The following is a 23,690-nucleotide window of genomic DNA, read 5'->3' as shown; positions in this document are numbered from 1 at the left end:
GACGGTTCTTCGGTGGATTCGGACTCAAACCTGGAATCCTTAGGTACTGAAGATGAAATGATACCACTAGGCAGCAGAGACCTGCAATAAATGTCGAAGATTCTAATTAGAGCAAGCCAGTATTTAGCAAATGTGTACATATGTTGTATCTATAAGTTCACTGGTCATTTAGCAATAACTATACATATAGTTGATGATTTTGAAAATTTAGACTTAGTTTAGGGATAGGACTTATATTGCAAGGATTTCGAAAAATCATACAAAGGTTTATTTTTTAATGGACTCCCATTTTCGGAATAAGACAGTAGAACTGTTTTTGTTTTTGTTATTTAGGCAATGATAATCTTAAAAATTTTATTGATAATTTTGGATTTAAAATTATAAGAATAAAGAACATAATGTAAATTAGCAATTCATAATTTAAAACTATCTATATTCCTTATTGCTTTAGTTTTTTTTTTTTTATTTTATGTAATATTTATATATAGCCTTTTTTATATTTCCTTAAATTACAATTATTACATTTTTCTGCAGATGGATGAATGCGAAATCTAAAGACCAAGTGATTATATGCCAGGATGTGGTTTGCATTTTTTCAAACTGCTTTTTTCTTATTAGTGCAACCTTCAATACTTCTAGGAGTTTCTCCGTAAGTATAGAATTTTTTTTAATATTTTTTTCAACACTGCTAAATTAAAATTTATTTTGAAAATTAAAAAAAATTATATGATTTGAAAAATGGTTTTTAAAAAAGGTGAATTATAAAGTAAATTTCAAAACAATTCCCAACGTAATGAAACATAAGATGATTAATTATAAAATTATATATTGGTATTCGACTGGATATAATAAAATACTTTAATTCGAAAATTAACAATGTCTTGATATGATTACTTATATGCACAGTGTTGCTTTCCTCGAGCCTTTTCAGGATTCTTAAGTCAGATACCTAGCTTACCTTTCAGATACCTTTCAAATACCTTGCTTATTTTTCCTAAACTGCTGTGAAATCTAATAACGAGTTTCTATTTTATGATTAAAAAAATTAAAAACAGTTAACAAACGTTTACGTATTTTAAGAGATTGCAACTGAGAGGCAGAACTTATTGATTATTTTGCAGTTCCTCAATCAAAGAAAAATTCTTTCTTCATCCTTTATTTAAAGAAAATGCACATCGAAAAAGAAACGCCAACCTCAGTTTTGCATCAAACGAACGTGGAATAAAAGTTATAAGGACTAAAGTCTCAAAACACAAATTAAGTATTTAAATATTAAAAAATTAACATCAAAAGTCGGCTTTAGGAAAAATTTGTTATGGACATCTTAGGTAATCTATTAGGTAGTTAGGAAATTAATAACTGATAAACTGTTAGGTAAAATCTAACATTTTTTTATCCGTAGTAATACAATAATACACGTAGTTTCAATTCCTGATTGTAAAAAAAAAAGAAAAGAAAAGAAAAGCCTTAAAGATCGACATTAAGGAAAATTTGTTCTGGAACATCTCAGATAAGTAATATATTTCGTAATCAGGAAATAAATAGCGAGTAATCTGAAAGTCATATCACTGACTCTCCAAACCTCCCGAAGGCGCACAGATAAAAAAAAAAAAAAAAAAAAAAAAAAAACTGAATGACCGGACCGCTACAACAGCAATACTGGAGGAAACTGTGGTTGAGTCCTAACGGCCATCACCGGCCACGGTACAACCTTTCTCGAAGGAAGTACGTCCTGTCATTGATGGGAGGAACCAGATTCCCCCCTTTTTTGTGTACCCTCCAAGGTACCGAGACCCAACCACCATACCGGAAGTATCTTATCCTCTTTTCGAAGTACCTCCCGGGGGGGTTGCGGGTAATCTGTAAGGCAAAAATGTAATAAAATTTCTTCTATATGCAATAAATGATAAATCCAGGTTCAATTCTTGGCAGGAGTAGATTAGCCTTAAAAGTCAATTTTAGGCTAGCTTTTTTTTTCTGAAGTTTTCTAATTTATTCGATAATTAAAAATTCAGTGATGAGTAATGTTAGATAAAATGTTACAAAATTTGTTTTATGTGTACAATGTTTTATGAGATTTCAATTCTAATGGAGGAAAAATTGTCTTCAAAAATCGACTTATCGAAAATTTTGTCATAATAGTAATAAGAATGATAAGTGAATACTCATTTAATGATGAAATGAAACAGTTTTCTTATTTATATGCTAATGTGATCTGTAATTTGCGAGAAGCTTGATTCAATAATAGATCGAAACGTTCCACAAATCAGACTGTCGAAATTAAGAATACCAACTTTGATACGTAATTGCTTCTTGGGTACTAACTTTTAAATACCCTATGTTTCAATTTTGATAGCGGACTTTTAAATCGAATTGTGCACTTGCAATTGGTTTGTTTTCAATATTTTGCTGTATGTTATCAGTTCATAATGCTCTTTTGAACAGAAGTTTTAAAAATAAACGTCAGCTGTGAAATTTGTTAAAATAATAGGACATTTTGAATTGAAGCCACATTGAAAGAGTGACATATTTTTAGAAAACGTTTATCGGAATAAAACTTTGGCGCATTTTATTTTTCCGGAAAATAAAAATATTTTTGAGGTAGTATGAGTTTCTTATTTTTATTATAATATAATTATTATTAGCAAGGGTATCTTTTGCATGTAGAATTGATACCTGCTTTTTTTTCGAAATAAATAAATAAAGTAAGTATTGTGATTTTTTTAAATCTTCCCTTTATTTTGGCTAATGCAATGAACACATTGATATATTTTTTGAAAATTTAATTTGGAAAATCAGTTTTCTAAGAGTTAAGAGTTTAATAAAAAGGGAATTTTAAAAATGTTGTTTGATATTTTAAATTAAACATTAGTCAAAATTTCTAAGCTTTCGTATACGAACTTTGGAGACATACAGAAACAATTTTTGTATCTTGTAGTGAATAGCTTATAAGCCAGTTAACAAGTATGCTGCATGAGCAATTGCTTTTGTGTCGTGGTCATGTTACTGGACTGCAAAAGACAAGGTCAGAGGTTCTATACTCACTCATACCAATCGGCTATATTGGTGACCTCGGACGATGAACCTTCAACCTTCGTACAGCTGTTGTGGCGCCATCTACCCACATCAAAAGAAAGTCGTCAGTTTCACATGACGCAGCAAAAACAAAGTCGTCAGACTCACCTGACGCAGCAACCATTCAACCACAGACGCTCGCCATAACGCTTGGCGCTACTCAAATGGGTACAGGCGCATTAGAATCAACAGCTAATACATCACCACTCAACAGCCATATCGTTCGTCTCACATATTACTCACTGGAGGGAGAGTCTGTAGTGAATAGCTTATAAGCCAGTTAACAATACGCAGCAAGAGCAATTGCTTTTGTATCGTGGTCATGTTGCTGGACTGCGAACCACAAGATCCCAGGTTCTATCCTCGTTCATACCAATCTGCCACAATCTCTTCAAAATTCAAAAAATAAATTTTGTAGCAATATAAATTTTATTTCTATTTTTTTTTAATTTTAATAATATTTAAAAATATTAAGGATACTTTCATCAATCATTTACACTGACTGAGTGACAACATTTATACTCACGCACATTGCAATAATAGAACATAATTAATTTTTGTATGCACATTATATCCGCTATATTATTACGAATAAATTTTAGAAATGCAATAAAAATAGGCATTGCCCGCCTACAACATTATAAAGCTACAATGTTTCAAACTAAAGATTCGAATCCTTTTTAAATTTTCTCATAGTTTGAATATATTAAAAACATATGTTTGGATGATTTAGATGTTTCTATTTCCCCACTACTAGTTCTAACTTTTTCAACTTGTTTGATGAGCAATTTGCGTCTCCGAATTGTTGCGCCGATGGCGTTTCTCTAAATTCAAATCGTTCCATCATTTTCGGTAAGATTGTTATGTTTATCTTGCTCTTTGTGACTTCTGCACGAACAGAAATTCACGAAAGTAAGAAATCTACTTTCCACTCCTTAGCACGGTGAAAAGCAGGCGTAATCAAAAAGTAATTTGTCTAATGTGAATTTTCTCAACTTTTCGTTTTTACTTTCCTGATTGATCTGTATTATGTGTGATTTTGCAAATGAGTTGAATCTTTCTTGAAAATTAGGCCGAAATTACTCCAGATGGTGACTTTTGAATGTTTTTTTATCTTTTAGCAATCGAACTCGCGTTACTCTAGACTAAAGGTTGAAATTGGGAAATCCGTTGATAAATTTTCTCAAAGTCTTTAACTGGCATAAATGAGTTTAAAATAAGCTTTATAAGATAAAAAAAAATGAGTAAATAAATAATAAAAGATCTATTTTATATCGTTCGTTTTTAATTATAATTAGTGAAAAATTTTAGCTAAACACTTGTATTATATTATGGTAACATGATTGTGTAAAAAAAAACGAATAATTAAAGGTGATTTCTGCTTATAACAGAAAATCAACATATAGCAATAGTGCCTTAAATTATAAGTGCTAATTTAATTTGCTAAATTATTATAAATAGTACCCTTAAATTATTTTTATAAATTATCTGTTATTTTCCCAAAGTCTTTAACTGGCATAAATGAGTTTAAAATAAGCTTTATAAGATCAGAAAAATGAGTAAATAAATAATAAAAGATCTATTTTATATCGTTCGTTTTTAATTATAATTAGTGAAAAATTTTAGCTAAACACTTGTATTATATTATGGTAACATGATTGTGTAAAAAAAAACGAATAATTAAAGGTGATTTCTGCTTATAACAGAAAATCAACATATAGAAATAGTGCCTTAAATTATAAGTGCTAATTTAATTAGCTAAATTATTATAAATAGTACCCTTAAATTATTTTTATAAATTATCTGTTATTTTCTCAAAGTCTTTAACTGGCATAAATGAGTTTAAAATAAGCTTTATAAGATCAGAAAAATGAGTAAATAAATAATAAAAGATCTATTTTATATCGTTCGTTTTTAATTATAATTAGTGAAAAATTTTAGCTAAACACTTGTATTATATTATGGTAACATGATTGTGTAAAAAAAAAACGAATAATTAAAGGTGATTTCTGCTTATAACAGAAAATCAACATATAGCAATAGTGCCTTAAATTATAAGTGCTAATTTAATTTGCTAAATTATTATAAATAGTACCCTTAAATTATTTTTATAAATTATCTGTTATTTTCTCAAAGTCTTTAACTGGCATAAATGAGTTTAAAATAAGCTTTATAAGATCAGAAAAATGAGTAAATAAATAATAAAAGATCTATTTTATATCGTTCGTTTTTAATTATAATTAGTGAAAAATTTTAGCTAAACACTTGTATTATATTATGGTAACATGATTGTGTAAAAAAAAACGAATAATTAAAGGTGATTTCTGCTTATAACAGAAAATCAACATATAGCAATAGTGCCTTAAATTATAAGTGCTAATTTAATTTGCTAAATTATTATAAATAGTACCCTTAAATTATTTTTATAAATTATCTGTTATTTTCTCAAAGTCTTTAACTGGCATAAATGAGTTTAAAATAAGCTTTATAAGATCAGAAAAATGAGTAAATAAATAATAAAAGATCTATTTTATATCGTTCGTTTTTAATTATAATTAGTGAAAAATTTTAGCTAAACACTTGTATTATATTATGGTAACATGATTGTGTAAAAAAAAAAACGAATAATTAAAGGTGATTTCTGCTTATAACAGAAAATCAACATATAGCAATAGTGCCTTAAATTATAAGTGCTAATTTAATTTGCTAAATTATTATAAATAGTACCCTTAAATTATTTTTATAAATTATCTGTTATTTTCTCAAAGTCTTTAACTGGCATAAATGAGTTTAAAATAAGCTTTATAAGATCAGAAAAATGAGTAAATAAATAATAAAAGATCTATTTTATATCGTTCGTTTTTAATTATAATTAGTGAAAAATTTTAGCTAAACACTTGTATTATATTATGGTAACATGATTGTGTAAAAAAAAAAACGAATAATTAAAGGTGATTTCTGCTTATAACAGAAAATCAACATATAGCAATAGTGCCTTAAATTATAAGTGCTAATTTAATTTGCTAAATTATTATAAATAGTACCCTTAAATTATTTTTATAAATTATCTGTTATTTTCTCAAAGTCTTTAACTGGCATAAATGAGTTTAAAATAAGCTTTATAAGATCAGAAAAATGAGTAAATAAATAATAAAAGATCTATTTTATATCGTTCGTTTTTAATTATAATTAGTGAAAAATTTTAGCTAAACACTTGTATTTTATTATGGTAACATGATTATGTAAAAAAAACGAATAATTAAAGGTGATTTCTGCTTATAACAGAAAATCAACATATAGCAATAGTGCCTTAAATTATAAGGGCTAATTTAATTAGCTAAATTATTATAAATAGTACCCTTAAATTATTTTTATAAATTATCTTTTATTTATAACAACAATACCATGCGCTCACACACAAAAAATCTGTATATATGTAATGATATTTTAACCAATCTAAAGTAAGAAAAAGTTTGAAAACGAAACTAAAATGGAAACGAAACAAAACAGTTTCGAAATCGCAACTAAAAATTTATTACCTATTTAAACTAAAACCAAAAAAGAACTTCATAGTATTTAGAGAGCGCAATTGCAGCTACTTCTAAAACACAGAGGAATTGATACAAAAGTATTAGAATCAAGTTAATAGAAAAAACAAAAATCAAATAAAAATTAAACCAAAAAAATTGTTAAAAAAATATAAAAAAAGAATCCGTCCTGAAGACTTTTTCAAGGGTCACCCTCAGGCAGGGATTCAAAGAAAGGGATTTTTTCTGTGAGGACATACAGACATTGTCTAATAATGATTCCTCGTGACCCGAAAATCCCCTGAAATTATGCTCAAGAGATATACCATTTTAACAGAAAGGAAATAATTTAAATAATAGGAATTAACAGAAAGGAGCATAATTTCAGGGGATTTTTGGGTCACGAGGAATCATTATTAGACAATGTCTGTATGTCCTCACAGAAAAAATCCCTTTCTTTGAATCCCTGCCTGAGGGTGACCCTTGAAAAAGTCTTCAGGCCGGATTCTTTTTTTATATTTTTTTAACAATTGTTTTGGTTTAATTTTTATTTGATTTTTGTTTTTCCTATTAACTTGATTCTAATACTTTTGTTAATGATATTTTAATACATAATTTAATCCAAATTAATTTCCTAAATTTTTGCCTAATTCAGCCTATGTCGGGGTCATTCTAAAGTGTTCTCTTGTTTCCTGATCTCATTCAACTGTTGAAGTTTTGTAAAAATGATTCGCCATCAGTTCCACGTGTCAAGTGAAAATGATCCCTTCAGAGCCCTTATCCAAGATCAACACGAGTATTCAATCGACACGTGGCCGGAAATCCCATGCTATATAAAACTAGTGATCATTTGTTTCGTCCCTTCTTTCCTTCTGCTTTTTGTTCCGCACTGTTGTGAAATTGTTCTGACCGCGCCTGCTTGTAAGTAAATTGCTTTCCCGGGACGGATTAAAACGAATTTAAAAATGTAAAAAGTCTCTTCAGTGTCTTTAAACCTGCTGTTTTAAACAAAATAATGATAAATAATAAACATAATTAATAATAAATAATAAACATAATTAATAATAAATAATAAACAAAATACATATATTTAATATCGTCTGAAAGCTCTTTCGTATAAAATGCAGTAATTGAAACGGTGAAACCTATTGTTGTAAAATATTTCAAAAATTCAAATAAAATAATTCAAATATTTCAAATATATGAAAACGTGGAAAAAATTTTACTGAAATAAAATTAGCATCAATGTAAAGATAATATTCTGAATTTTAAAATGATGTAAAAATAATTAGGTGCAATAATAAACTTCTAAGTTATTCAGGGTTGACTCTTATGTTTCGATTAATTTTTAATAAGAACCAATTAAAATTTTAAAAGCACTTTCAATTTCAGCATCTATTACCCAAGCAGTAACTATGTTCCAACGGTTTGCTCTATACAGCGTTTCAATCGAGTTTTGTATCACACATGTTTTATCACACTGAATGATAGTTTCAGTCTGGGAATATTATGTTGTCTTTTCAGAAAAAAATTAATATTTATTCGAAATTCAAATTAAGATAAGAAGAAAACTTAGCTTTGAATGAAAAAACACCGACGAAAATCTCTAAAAATATTTCTAAATGCAAATCGAAAATTGTAATAAATAATTCTATTTTATACTGTGATGTATATTTTTTAACCGAACACTGAAAACGCATCAAGGTAAATGAATTAATTTGAAGTAAGAAAAAAATGTCGGGCCATTTACATCTTCTTATATATATTTACTTCTGTTTGTGTTTAATGTTTGTGCTTCCACATTACATCATTGTTTCGAATTCTCATGAATCATTGTTTAATTTTAAGATGCCGAAATCATTATTTATTTGTTTATTTTAAGATGCATCGTCATATTTTATATGCTTTTTTCTTGATACCTTTGCTTTTATATTTTAAAGAAATGTATTTTCTTATCTATCCTACTTTTGCCATTTGATTGGCGCAGTACAGCCAAATCTGGCTCTTGAGCCAATAAACCATACAGCCAAATTAAACAAACCAAAAATATTTCAAACATTAATTTAATTAGCCCATTTTCCATTTATAATACTTCATATATCTACCTATCACATAAAAAAATTATGTAAACATTACGTTTTATTCGCTTTGTGATTTGTAGATGGCGAGTCACCTGACCCATGAAATTTGATGTTTATTTTGAAAAATTTTTTAAACATTTAATAAAAAGTATTATTACGTCGTAATAAGTATTTATATTGCGCTTAATAGTGAAATGGTGGTAAGAAAAGGAAAAATAAACCTTTAATTAATACCAAATGATTTTCAAACAATATTATTTGTTAATTCTACTTTTTAGACACCGCTTGTGGCAACACTAATGAAAGTTTTCCTGTTTGTTTAACCGGAAATTTCTTGTCTTTCAACTTACAGCCAACCGAACTCGGATGACAGCCTTTGTAACTAAAAACCCCTTAACCCCCTCATTCAATCAATCAATCAAAGCCAACTGAATACCTAAAAACAATACACTTGTCTATTCTACGTTCTATTTTTTAAAAAGTAATGGAGTGTTTAGCGTTATCAAATGAAGAAATAATGCGAAGAAAAACTTAACGGTTTTAAGAAAGTTTTTAATTAATTTGTTAAAAATTTTTTAATTTCATCTTTTACTTCTTACTTCTGCCAAAAAAGAATTTATATTAAAATTAGGATGAGATTTCTGCTGAATTTCTCTGCTAATGCTAAAATATTTCCTTTTTTTAAATTTGGAATTGAGCTTTTTTGTTCATGTCATTTTTAAAACAGTTTGTTTCTATTTATTTTATTACCTGGAGTGAGGTATATTTAGTTTTATTAACGTCCCGTTATAAAGCAACACTAGGGCTATTTTGGGACGGACCTCGTAATTTTGTAACGAGGGCGATATCTGAGCTGGCACCCCCCCTCCCCCTCTCCTCATTTAATCATTAACCTCATCATATTCATATGATGAGGTTTAATCATTAACTTCATCATAATCATATGATGAGGTTTAATCATTAACCTCATCATAATATTTCAAATAAACCATAGGGACATGGTGGCCTAATCTCGGCTTTGAGTAGATTGCGTCACAAGATCATGTGATGATTCTTCCAAAGAACAGCCGATTACTGATGGTAGCCACATCCAGCAGGTCAAATGCAAAGATATATAGAAATAGGCTCACATGCCCACCTCAATATCTGACACAGATCCATATGTCCTGAAAAAACAATTGTATACCTTAAAAACAAGATGTTAAGGTAACGAATCTTTCGCAAACACAGAATATTCCAGTTTGCAACATGATATTTTGTTGTCTCGAATTCCTCACCATCATCTTCTGAAAGTGATTTTTAAAGTATGGGTTTTTAAATTTATCCCAAATAAATAAATAATAAAAAAATAAAAAAAATCGCCAAATTAGAAAAGTAATGTTTTTATGTAATGTTGCTTCCCTAGTGCTGATAGTTCCGTTGGTTACTGTACGGATTCCCAGATCAATAACTCCCCTCCTCAACCTTGAGACAGCTTGATGATCATTTGGAGACTTTAGCGACAAATTGGATGATACTAGAATCTTCAAGAATTTTGACGATGGATCCATTATTACGCAGTTTAAGGTGATCTTTCGGGACCTTTTCTGCTCTGTCTCGAGATCTATAAATAGCTGTGAGACTGACCTGGAGTCAATCATTTGAATTCAGCTCCAGTTAATTTTTGAACGAGATGTCTCTCTGAGCGCTTCGAGTTGCTTGTCATTGTTCACTCTGCTATTTGTTGTAAATGCTGCTGTTTATTGCTTGTGGATGTCTTGGCTGTGTTTTACCTTCTACGCCTTCGTGTTTAATAAACGATCTTACTTGTTACTGATTCCTGTTGATTGTGTCACCATATACCCTCTAAAGTGAACCCGTGGAGTTCACTGAATTTTGTGTGGAGAATTTTCCTTAATAATGTGATACTTTAAATAAACAATGTAATTTTAAAATTCAAAATTTTTAATAACTTTATTGAATTTAAACATAATGATGTTCATACATTAGCTACTACGACTTAAGTCTGCAATTCCAACCATCTGTCTAATTTGATGATCCCTTTTTTTTATATCTTATCTATAGTAGAGAAGGGGCCATCTAATTAGAAAGCACGTGTGGTGAAAGCTTATAAGCCAGTGAACAGCTACGCTGCATGAGCAATTGCTTTTGTATTGTGGTCATGTTGCTGGGCTCCGAACAACAAGGTTCCAGGTTCTATCCTCGCTCATCGCAAACCACTATACACATGTGAATAATATGTAATTCAAGCCTTAATCAACATGCAAATAGGTTGTCTTATTATTTGTAATTATGTTATACTAGCCGCCTTTGGCGACCAGCCGATACGCCAGTATTACCGCTCGCTACAATTTTCAATTAAATATTTTAAGTAACTGGTCTCTTAATAGATTCTCAAACAAAACATTTTTAACCTTCAAATTTTGATAGTCATACCAAACTTATACTGTTGTTTAGATCATTACGTTCAATTTACTATACATATTTTGCTAAATTGTTGTCATTTCCGGTAAAACCTCAACTTTAATTTAAAGTGGAAATGATGAAATTGCAATTAATATAAAGATATTTTTTTAAACCAAGCGTTTTATTTTATTTATCATCTTTATTGTTATTTATTAATTATTATTATTATTGAATATGAGTATTGCAAACAGAATCGCTCGGTATTTAAGTCTTATGTGAACTACAAAATATTTTTCATAATTTATGTAATATCTCAAAGAATAATTCAACAAAAATTTCTCAGATTCAGCATAAAATTCAGTTTTTAGTTTCGCTTTCAAAAGGATTGAAATGAAATCAATAATAAAATTTTGTTCTGGCCTATAAATATATTTCAAAAATTATGAAGTCTAAATTTAATGCAGTAAGGTATCATATTCTGAGAAATATTCTGGACACACCAAATTTTAAATAAATGAATGAATGTTTCTGTTTTCCACGATCAACTAAGACTTATTTATGAAGTTTTGAAAGTTAAAAATTTAGAAAAACTCAACATTTTCATAATCTTAGGCCAATTAATCTTGAGAAATCTGCGCGCTGAGTGGCGTATTTTCTTTGAAACGATCGATGGAAAATCTAAAATTATCCTTTTTTTATTGAATAGTGATATTCAAATTTTCATAAATCAGTCAGTTTAAGTGATTGATTTAGTTGATTGGAAATTAACTCTTTTTATTTAAAATATTAGTGTTTCAAGAACATTTTGTTAATCGTGATTTCCACAGCAAAAGCTTTATGTAAAATCAAAAATTTGTTATTTATTAGAGCATTTATTGAATTAAGTTACATAAAATATAATCATTTTCCATTTAGACCATTTTATTAGATCTGTGTCTTACTAAAGGTTTACAAATTAGCTGTGTGGTCCTGATTTGAATGGATATCCTGTTCATATTAAACAAAACTTGCCTTAAAATAAAGCTGATTTATTGGATTAATAATATAGAATTGAATTTATTTTTAATTTTTCTTGAATTTATTTTTTAGAAAAAATAATATTTATTATTTGTTTTATTTCCTACAGACACGTGCCGAAACTTATATTTTTGCAGATTTCATTTCCAAAAAGATTTAATTTATTTTTAATTGGAGCTTTAATCAATGTGATGGCAACACTTTGAAAAAAGCTAATTTTTCCCATGAATGCGAAACGTGCTCGTGCAGCTTAAATTTTATTTTTATTTTGTGCGAAAAAAATTGTTGAAAAATATAGTTAAAATATTTATTTAAAAATTCATTAAAAATAGAAATTTAATTTTAAGGTTAAAACAGCGTTTCTCAACCTTTCAGTATTCGCGGCCCAGTTTTCAATCACAATTTTCATCTCGCCCCCCCCCCCCCGCTTACAATAAAATGTATACAACAATAATGTATATTGAGTATTTTTTATTCTGTTTTTAAATTATTTTTAACTAACTGCCAAAAAAAGAATAAAAGCGAGCCAACATTGGCGAGAAACCACATCTGGCATTTAACAAAGCGGGCAGTGAACAGATGAAGAGAATGAAAGAGGGGAAAATTTAAATATCATATTTGAAATGAAAGCCGAACAGGGAGATAACGTTAAAAGAATATAAAAGTAGAAAAATTCGTTAATGAAAGTTAACCTAGACGGGGTCAGCTAAATTTAGAAACTGGGAATACATTTTTTCGAAAAATAAAAGAAATAAAACAGAAGCATGACTAAACAAAACTACTGTTGCTGGTCGAATTGATGATATAGCTGAAGGTGTACAGTGTCAGCTTTTCTTGCAGTTGCGTGACAAATTGTTTTCAATACAGCTTGATGAAGCAACAGAAAGTAATAAAGATGCTCATTTAATTGCCTATGTTCGATTTTGTGATAACATGTCAGTAGTAGAAGAACTACTTTTCTGCAAACCAATAGAACTCAAAACAACGGCCCTCGCATTATTTGTAATTTTAAAGGATTTTATGAACGAGGCAAACATAGAATGGAAAAATTGCGTCGGAATATGCACCGATGGTGCTCGTTCAATGTCCGGAAGATTCCAAGGTATACAAGCACTTGTAAAACAAAAATCGCCTCAATGCGTCTGGACACATTGCATGATCCACAGAGAAGCTTTAGCTGCGAAAGAAATGAGTCCTGGTCTGCATATTGTGTTAACTAACAGTTGTAACCCTAGTAAATTATATAAAAATGAGACCCCCTGAAATCGAGAATCCGCACTTTGTAAAGACATGGTTTCAGTACATTCCGCGTTAATATTTTATTGCGATGCAAGATGGTTATCACGTGGGAAATTTTTGCAACGACTTTATGAATTAAGAGAAGAAATCGCCATTTTCCTAGAAAAAGAAAACAGGCCGGAGGCAGAGAATTTTCGCGATGGTTTATTTGTGATGAAATTGAGGTACTTGGACGATATATTCGAGAAATTAAATAACTTGAATCTTCAACAAATACACATATGTCGGATACGAGTGATAAAGTTAATGCTTTTTGTAGAAAATTGGAATTGTGGAGCAGAAATTTAAAGCAAAGAAATATAACAATCTTTGCAATGTGGATGATTGTACAAAAACTTACAAGGCTGAAGAAGAACATGTAAAAGTTGTTTGTGTAACCACTGAAAATCCTTTATGCCATGCTGGCAAAGAATTTTAAAAAGTATTTTCTTGCTGACGACAAACTAATAGCAAGTTACGAGTGAGTTACGGATCCATTTCATGACTCCTGAAGAATTCTCAATGAAGAAAAATTCATAGACTTCACGACAAGTGGAGAAACTAAAAGACAAATTAGTAATAAATTACTATTGGAATTTTGGGCAGGAATAGAGGATGATTTTTCCTCAAGGGTATTTCGCATTTTATTACCATTTTCAACATCCTACCTTTGTCAAACTGCTCTGACTTCTTTGAAGACAAAATATAGAAACAGAATTGAGAGTGGCTATTTCTAATACCAAGCCTTCCTTCGAAAAACTTTACTCTGCAAGACAGGCCCAAGGAAGTCACTAATAATTATTAAATTTGTTTTTATTTAGTATGTTTTGATTAAGTTTGATTTTATTTAAGTTTTGATTTGTAAGTTGTTTTACTTTAATAAGTTATTAAATATGTCGAAATGTATTTTGTTTTCTATGTGTATGTGTGCTTTCTTTTCAGTCAGTTAATCATTTTTTAAATAATATTTTCTCTTGGATATTCTCGTGCCCCCCCCCTCTAGTGTGCTCGCGCCCCCCGCAGGTTGAGAATCGCTGGGTTAAAACATTGGTATAATTTAAAAGATAAATTTTTGATCTTTAACTTCATGTAAAAATCTGTTTTGTGCGGTGATATTTTCGGAAGTTATAGCAGAAACACGCCAAAATTTCGCTTAATTTTTAAATAAATAAAATTCTAATTAAAAATTCGAAAAAATAACCCCGAGGTGCACATTCCCGGCCTCCAAAGTATACACGTGCCAAATTTAGTAGCTGTAGGTTGAATGGTCTGGCCTGTAGAGCGCCAATACACACACACACACACACACACACACATTGAGCTTTATTTTAAGTATAGATGAATGGTATAAAAACCCTTCAAAATTCGACACAAGACAGATCGTTGTACCTATAGCTGTCAAATTTGGTAGGTGATTATTTCTTGGGCAGTAAGTGCTCTCACAAAGTAAAAATTTCGAAGTTTAGAAGAAAAATCAATGGAACGTTAAATTTTTCTTTCAGTAAATTCGGGATTTATTATTGTTCCAAAAAAACCATTCTTGCCACTTTTTCAAATTCATAAAATAAAGTATTTCTGAGATGCCAATTTTATAACTATGCAACATTTATTTCTAACTTTTATATTTTTTAAAAATAAAACAGTATTGTTTGCTTTAATTACTGAATTTATATTCATACATATTATTTAATATATTTTGAGTATATTAAATACATCTCGCATTATCGCTATTATACAATTAAAAATAAATTTTAAAAATAAAATTAGGTTAGAAGAATCAAGTCTAAAACATTTTCTTGTTGTGGTATTTCGAATTAGAAATTCGTATCTTCTTTCAATTTGACTTCATTTATTTGCTGTAAAACTTATGTTTAAGCTTTTAATTTTGAAATTCTTCTGAAACACATAGACAGCAATGATTAATGCATTTTTAATTACTACTTTAATTTAACTTCTTCCGTTTTTAAACACAAAAGCCAAAAGAAATCCCTTCATCTTTTTATGATAATTGAAAGCTAATTTTGAAAATTAATGTACTGTAGAAAAGGGAGAAACATTGTAGAAAAAGATAAAATTAATAATATCAACTAAAATTTTATGAATTAACAAACGTGTTCTGCCTTAAATATTTTATTTTATTTTATTTTTATTTAATCATCTTTTAAGCACTAAAAACGAAGATTAATGAGTTCTTTAATTTTCTTTCAAACAGCAAAATTATGTATACTAAATATTCTCTTAAAGTAGAATAATTAAGTTTAGTTTCGTTAATCATAAATGTAATTATTATTTTCTTCCCACATTTTTATAATTATGAATATAAATCCATTTTATTCTACAAATCCGTGCAAAACAAACATTATATATTTATGATCAAAAAGAAAAAAAAATATGAAGACATGATAAATTATTACTTCCGAAAAAAAAGAAAGAAACATAGAAGTTCGTAAAGCAAATTTCAAATAATTAATTCCTTACTCGTATAAATATTCGAGGGAAAATTATCGGGTTTTTCTGTGAATCTTCTGATTTTATTTATTAATGACGCTAATAAATATCACGTTTTCAAGTAATTAATTTTCTCGGAATACGTCAGATGAAAATTTCTGTGGAAAAGAAGCAATAAAGTTATAAAAAGATAGTTTTGTTTTACATCTACGCGTTAGTCAGTTTATATTCCTATTATGATTTATTCTGTTGGATGATTTATTATCCAAAAATCAAGATATTTTTATTTTAGAATTATGTTTAATAACGCTATTCTCTTCCATGTGTAATCTCAACCGTTAAGAAATATGCAAATATTCTTTTCAACGATGACGTTATGTGTAAATTCTTTTGTATTACTGCAATAATTAATTTGATTGTATCATAAATATGGATTGCATAAAAATATACTAGTTTAAAACGTATTTACCACGATCAAATTTATACGAATATATTAAAACTTAACCAGATGTCAGAAAACCTAAAAAGAAAAACAAATACGAATATTAATAAGAGAGTTCTAATAAAAATAGCAATCAGTTTTTTTTTCCTATTGAGTTTCAGAAGGAAGAGTCTATTTCACTTGTAGGGGAGAGCAGGTCGAATCTAAATCGTCTGCTAGAACAATTGACGTCACTTCGATTCGTTAAATATTTTGATTGTAAATATAAATACTGTGTTCCAACGACGTAGATGTGATTCGTGAAATCGTTTTTTAAAAGAAAATGCCACGCGGTTGCAGTTAGAAAATGGATGTTTACATTTGTATATCGGTAAATAAATATTTTAACTGAAAACTAATAATACTTGAGTTTTTAAAATGTAAATAGTAAAAAAAATACTAAATTTTCTTAGTGTAAACTTATTTGACTGACGTCATCATAATGATTTATTAAAAGATATGTTACTTGAATTTGTTTGTTGTTTCTCTCATGCTCAACTGTTAGCCAATGGAATTAGAATCTTGAAATCAAGAAATAACTCATTATAACATCCCGAGTAGTCCTCATTAGTTGGCATATAGGAAATAAATAAATGAAAATAAAGTGACTGTACTGTTTTTCAAAATTTTGCATGAAATAAAAATAGACATTTCTATAAAAATAAACATTTATTTATGAAAAAAAACTATATCAACATATTTTTAGATAATTAAACTGAAATTCTAGATTTTTTATTTTTATCTTGTTTTCAAGAGGCATGATAATTTAAGGAATTTAAATGAAACAATATAACTTATAATTTGAAATAAATATAGCATAAAATCGAGATCAATTATATGAAAAAAAAATTTAGAAAATTCACAAGTCATTAAAGAATTGAAATTTTGATTAAAAATAATAAAAACTAATTCTGCGCGGATTTTTATTTCCTGTGTAGAAATAAAGGGATAAGAATAAATTATACAAATTACAAATTAACCATGCTTGTGTCCTGGTGTGAATTTGAGAAAAAAGAAATATTTCGCTTTAATTTTGTTTAAAGAAATTCGTGTTCCAATTTGGAGAAAACAGGGCTCCAATCTGCGAAGCCTGCTTTCTTAATTGGTCTATGACAGAAATTTTTAAACTAATTATTTCCCTACTTGAAAACATATTTTTTAAAATCTAATTACCTTGTTTCCAAGAAAAACAAACTACAAGAAATTTCGTAACATTTTTACTAAAATTATTTCGTTGGTACAGGAAATTAAAAAATGTTCGGGAGATTTAAATTTTGCCACATGCCGCTATTTCAGAAAAATTAAAAGTTTAAAGTTTGGAAATCATTTAAAATGTTTCTGTATTGTAATTAAAAATTAGAAACTTCTCATGTAAAACGTCTTTTATTTGGAAGAACCATTTTGATTAATTTCAAGAACCTTAACTCAGAGAAGCCATTGTTTTACAAAATGAATTCAAATGCAAATTTAAGCAGAATTCAAAAATTGAAAACGATATATTAAAGTTGTTGTTGTTTCTAATGGCACTTGCCATTGACGAGCCCGCTGTTCAAAGACAGCCTGTTTAAGCCTGAGGGGGAGCGCCTCTTGCTTCTATAGTAGCGCCATCTAGGGCCATGCGACCGACTTAGCTACACACACGCCACAACCCTTTTTACAGGGCGGACTTCATTCAGACATTTCATTCACTCATCCACAGATCGTAATTTAGACCTGAATCAAAGAACGATCACCCCTGATCCAGTACCCCCAGTGGTATTACTCTCGACATGGAGGACTTTGTGACCACGACAGATTTAACGAGCGTCAGCCACCAAGCACGCGGGGAATCTTCGGCCGGCGGGGTTCGAGCTCGCAACCTAAGGGACGCGAATCCGACGCTCTACCAACCAGGATATCCCGGCCCGAGCAAAATTAGTGCCTTAATAAATATGCAGTGCGTGTATTCTTCAGTTGTAAATTTCAAACATTACACATATAATATATTTAATGAAAATAAGAACTGTTCTGATAAAAAAAAAATCACATGTATTAAATTTTTTATTTTATTCTGCTATTTATTTTTTCCCAAACCGATTTGTATCTACAAATTGTATATTTCAAATTTTCTATTGGTTATTTACAAATGCTTTCAAAAACTATTTCAAAAAATTGTGTGAAGAAAATTATGTTAAAGAAAATAAATTAACATTACACTTGCTATTATTGTATAGTTTTAATAAATTACAAATTATAAAACCGAGTGACAATGATAAATTACTTTGTAAATTATTTCCGTTAGTTAAAAGCAGACATTTAAAAAATTGGAAACCAGTGGAAAATTGCAAGTTTTTTTAAACGTTCGACAGTGGTTAACTAGAGTTGGGCATGCAGGACAAGTGCCATGGGTGCAGGTGCCAGAGGGTGCAAAATTAAGAAATCAGTTCGTTATATTTAAAAAAAAAATGAAGTTTCCAATAATGTCCTATTTTAAAAAAATTAAAACGTACAAAATGAGAGAAAATTACAGGCTCTCAAAGGTAAACAGGCTTCCTTAATTGAAAATAAGAGTACATGTAACTTGTGGTTATTATTACAGTACAGTAAACTTGTGGTTACATGTACAGTAAACTTGTGGGTTTTATTATCTAATGATCTAGAGCTAATGGTCACTTTATGTGTTAAACACAATAAATTATAGCTAAACTTATATTAGGTAGCCTTTTAGCACAAAATATTGTACATCTTCACAATCTTGTCCAATATTTTGAATGATGATAAAAATCGTGAAGATATCGTAACAATGCTGATGGGCATTTTGTGCTAATAGGGAAACTTCATTTTTTGTTGTTTTTGCATGAAAAACAAGGAGTAGAGATTTTAAATCTTTCGGATTTATAAGAAAAGAAATAATTTTTAATTCTCGCGAAGACAACGAAAAAACTCGACAACAGCATAATTAGAGGCTGTATAAATTTCAAAATCTTTCGCTAAGCGCATCATACATTTTTCAGAAAAGAGTCGTTTCTCAAATATCTGGGTAGTGTTAAAAGAAGCTTCGATGCCATTTATTGATTGAACGCATGTTTAGTTTCAGTCTCATCGAAATAGAATTTAAGGCAAACTACCAAATAGCGACTGTGGAACAGATACTGTTAATTCAGAGCATTATATCTTTGTTTATCAAAAATGAAATAAAATATAAAAACAAATATCCCCCCCCTCAAAAAAAAGCGTCAGTAACTAGAGGGTTTTGAACTTGGTTCAAGAATCGGCCTGTTAAAATTTGAAAAAATTCAAAATATTTTGAAAATTCTACATTTAAATGGTTGGTGATTCTATTACAGGATTTCCATGCCACCAGAAGAACCTAGAAAAGTGGGAAAAAAAAGAAAAGGGAATTTAAAAATCGCCTAAAAAACGGAAAAATTCCAAGAAATTTGAAAAATTTCATAAAAACTGGGGAAAAAACAGAGAATTTTTCTTTTCCTATCTAAAAAATGCCGCTCTCTAAATATTGCAAGAATAAAAGACCGTAGTCTTAGCTTCCATAAACGAAACAATATCATTCGCGATAATGTAATGCGGAAACTCGCCCCTTTTTTCCTGCATAGATCAGTCCAGGTTCTCTTTACTAAACAGTTATTCTTTTTCCATGAGATTCCTGAACTGCACTTAATGAGCATGTACGAAACTTCTGTAACTACGTGAAAGGATAGAATACATTTCTTTGGCAGGAAATTCAATCTGTAAAAGCAGTGCGGTGGTGTTTAGTCTGTCTATTTGAGTTTATTGAATGGTTTTTTTTTATTATTTGAGAAAATATGAACTTAATCAAAGTAGATTAGAGAATTTTTTAAAAAAATAACGAGCTGCTCAAAATACAAAATGAACGGATAAAAAAAATCAATCCTGATTTTTCTTAATGGGTTCGAGTACCATTTGTTGTGTACTGCTCACTTTGCAAGAAGATAATAAAAGACTAAGTAATATGGGAAACAGGGACTTACTAGTCATGTCAAAAGAGAAAAACATACAAAACTGCTTGCCAGTTCAAAAGTGTCATAATTGATGTTTGGTAAAAGGAATACAGTAAAAGATGACACGTCAAAATTGGAAACGCCAATTGAGTGTCCGAAAATAAACTGATTTCGAACTTTTTAGCTCAAGAACAATAATTTAAAGGTGAATTTTTATGGGCAATAAAACTTGTTGCGTTACATTCGTCAATCAAAGATGTATCGGAAATATTTTCACATATGTTCACTGAAATGGAAATAGCTAAAAGAGATACATTTGGCCGTACAAAAATATCGTACCTTAATTGTTAAGGATTAGCTCCATGAAACTGATGGCATGGCTGAAAAATCTGCAGAAATTGATATCCAAATACAGAAACTCACAAAAATAAATTTTTAAAGACAAGTCATTTTGCTTTGTAAAGTTTTTGTTAAGTAATCAATAAATGATTTGTATCATAATAAAAATATTGTGACTTATAATTACTGGGCACATGAGATTATATAATAAATTTTGTCTTGCTAAATTCTAGATAATAAATAAAGAGAATTTTTTGAATGTAAATATAAACCTTCTTTTAATATGCTATTATTTCGAATAACGTTAAATTGTTACTTCCTTTCCTTGCTTTTTCCACTCCATATTACATTATTACCGGCAAATGAGCGCTATTTGTGCATTTCCTTGTATTTTGAATATACGTTCAGGGATAAAACAGAAAAAACACAGGGAATTTTTTTTTTCAGATTTGAGTGTCAGCCCTGTAATAATTGCTCTTTTAGTTGAACTGCAATATTTGTTTGCGTATCTTTCATTTTTCACTCAATTTTATGCTTTTTTTTTCTTTTTTTTATTTCTTATTTATTCTTACAATTATTAAATTTCTTATGTTCATTGCTTTATTTATATTATTGCTATTATGGAATTTCACATTTTTTATACATGTATATACTATTAATATTTATTGTCAAAAGTAATTCTGCACCTTGAACTGAATTTAAATCTCATTCAAGTATTATTTATATGCAAAGAAAAAAATTGAAATGGTGTCTCAAAATATTTCTTTTAAATGAAATTACATTTTCTATGAATAACTCTCTTCATTTTCCTTTCTAGATTACAGAGCTTAGATTTCAACACCATTTTACCTCCTACTCCAAAAGAATATGACAATTTACAGCCACCAAAAGAAAATGGTAATTTTGATCTTTCATTTCATGTTTGTCTTTGTAATCAACATCTGTTTCCAAGACATCAAGCAACAAATTATTTGTGTCAGTCTTTCATTTGCTACGATAATAAAGAAAGTCATTTCATTCAAACTAAAGAAAAAAATCTTTATTATTGTCGCATTCTAAAACTTCTTTATTACTTTCTCGTATCCTTAAATAAAAAGTATTGTAATCATCCAACCTCGACACTTTAATGAATCTCCATATTTATGATGTCCCTGAGTTTAAAAAAAAAAGTCCTGACGTAATTATGTCAGCCTCCGAACATAATATTAGATTTTTTTAAAAATAAAAATAACTTTTGAAACGATTAGGAATATATTATATCACTATTGGAAACCAACAAAATTATTGTTGGTCCCATAAAACTTGAACTCTGCTTCGGGAAACTACAAGATTTTGATCTGCAGTCTGTTCACCGAGTCGAGAGAACGAAGCCAATTAAAAGCGCAAGCTTTATTGGCGATGATTAAACATCTGGCATTTTGCTAGGAACGCCATCTATAACACTCTATAGACAGTTTGAGATTCTGCTTTAATTTGAGCTGTCATTGACTTCTAAAATTATTAATTGTTTTTTTTTTCCAATATATATTAATGGCGCGTGTAAACATTTCTTTGAGTCCATCGAAGAAAGAGTAAAAAGAAAAATTGTAAATAAGGCCGAAAAGATATGATTTTTAATGTGTATAAATAAAATTAAATACTTAAGAAGGAACTATAGTCTGTTGACCGAGTCGAAAGAACGAAACCAAATAAACGCGCGTGTTTTATTGGCGATGGTTAAAATCTGGCACTTTGCCAGGAACGCCAACTATAACTGTCTTTAGACATCCTGATCTTCTGCTTTGTTATAAAAATCGTAGTAGATTCCGCGATAACTAACTCCACTCGAATTTCTCAACATTTTCTTCTGAAAGTGATTTCTGAAGTATGTGCTTTAAAATTTATCCCATATAATTAAATGAGCAAAAATAAAAGGAAAAAAAACAAAAAGAAATCGCCAAATTAGAAAAGTAAGCCAAAAATGTAGCTCTTGGCAACCCATGTGTTTACTTTCGTTCTCCCGAATCGACGAACGGACTATAGTAGTTTATTGCATTAATGTGTACGTTCTTCTGAGGAAGATTGATCAGATTGTTTACCTAATATCAGCTTGTCATCACCATACAGTTATTGAGCACATTTTCACGGCATATAAACAATGAATTAGGAAAAAAGATATTAAAGATTATCATCACATTCCATCAAGATCGGACAAAAAGAATTATAGATTTTTATTAGGAACATGTAAACAAGCATTTATTTTTATATCAGTAAAAGATGAGCCAATATTTTTTTAACGTTAGGTCTCCTTAGATTATTTTAAAAAAATTTTCAACTCGAAACAATTTGAAAAATTTCTGCTTCAATTTGCGGTAGAAAAAGATCAGGAAGATTTTTTCCAATTTATTATTCAAAACACTTCCAAATAAAAACATCCCTTATAACCAATAATCATTCAATATTATATTGATAAAATGTTCTACAATTAAATATGTATTATGTAGCAAAATTGTTATTCGCAAGAATAAAAAATCTTTTGAAAGCTACTGAAACTACTTTTTTGTTGAAGAGTTTTGGTTTCTTTATTTCATAACTTATGATGGTTTTGAAATAAAAATATATTATTGGGTTGGCGACTAAGTAATTACGAATTTTTTTTTAGAAAATCAAAGACAATTTTTTCATGGAACTAAATAACTTTATTCTGTAATGTATTGCCCATTTTGATCAATGACCTTTTGCCATCTTTCAGGCAGCATCATAATCCCACGTTCATAAAACTTCTGGTTTTTATTAGAAAAAAACTGAATCAGGTACGATTTGACATCATCATCATTATTGAAATTTTTACCATTGAAGGATTTTTGTAAAGATCGAAACAAAAAGTAATCAGATGGTGCAAGGTCAGGACTATATGGTGGATGTGGCAAAACATCCCAACCAAGCTCCAATAATTTTTGCCGAGTAACCAAAGATGTGTGTGACCTTGCATTGTCATGATGGAATACAACACCTTTTCGATTTGTCAATTCGGGCCGCTTTTCTTCAACTGCATTGTTTAATTTCGTTAGTTGTTCAATGTAGACATCAGAATTGATCG

At 29.2% G+C, this 23,690-nt stretch overlaps 1 protein-coding gene across 1 annotated transcript in view; it reads left to right on the top strand.

Moving 5' to 3' along the window:
- Window positions 1-579: 579 nt before the first annotated feature.
- Window positions 580-23,690, top strand: part of LOC129987700 (glycine receptor subunit alpha-2-like) — a 51,470-nt gene continuing 28,359 nt past the window's right edge. The window contains exons 1-2 of the mRNA XM_056095650.1: window positions 580-649; window positions 21,429-21,508. The gene's annotated coding sequence lies outside the window, so the exon portion shown is untranslated. The remainder of the gene's footprint in view (window positions 650-21,428; window positions 21,509-23,690) is intronic.

The sequence above is a fragment of the Argiope bruennichi genome, chromosome 10 (assembly GCF_947563725.1).
Source record: "Argiope bruennichi chromosome 10, qqArgBrue1.1, whole genome shotgun sequence".
NCBI classification, from domain to species: Eukaryota; Metazoa; Arthropoda; class Arachnida; order Araneae; family Araneidae; genus Argiope; species Argiope bruennichi.
Note: the sequence above shows the minus strand (reverse complement) of the source record. Positions and strands in the feature narration are given on the sequence as shown.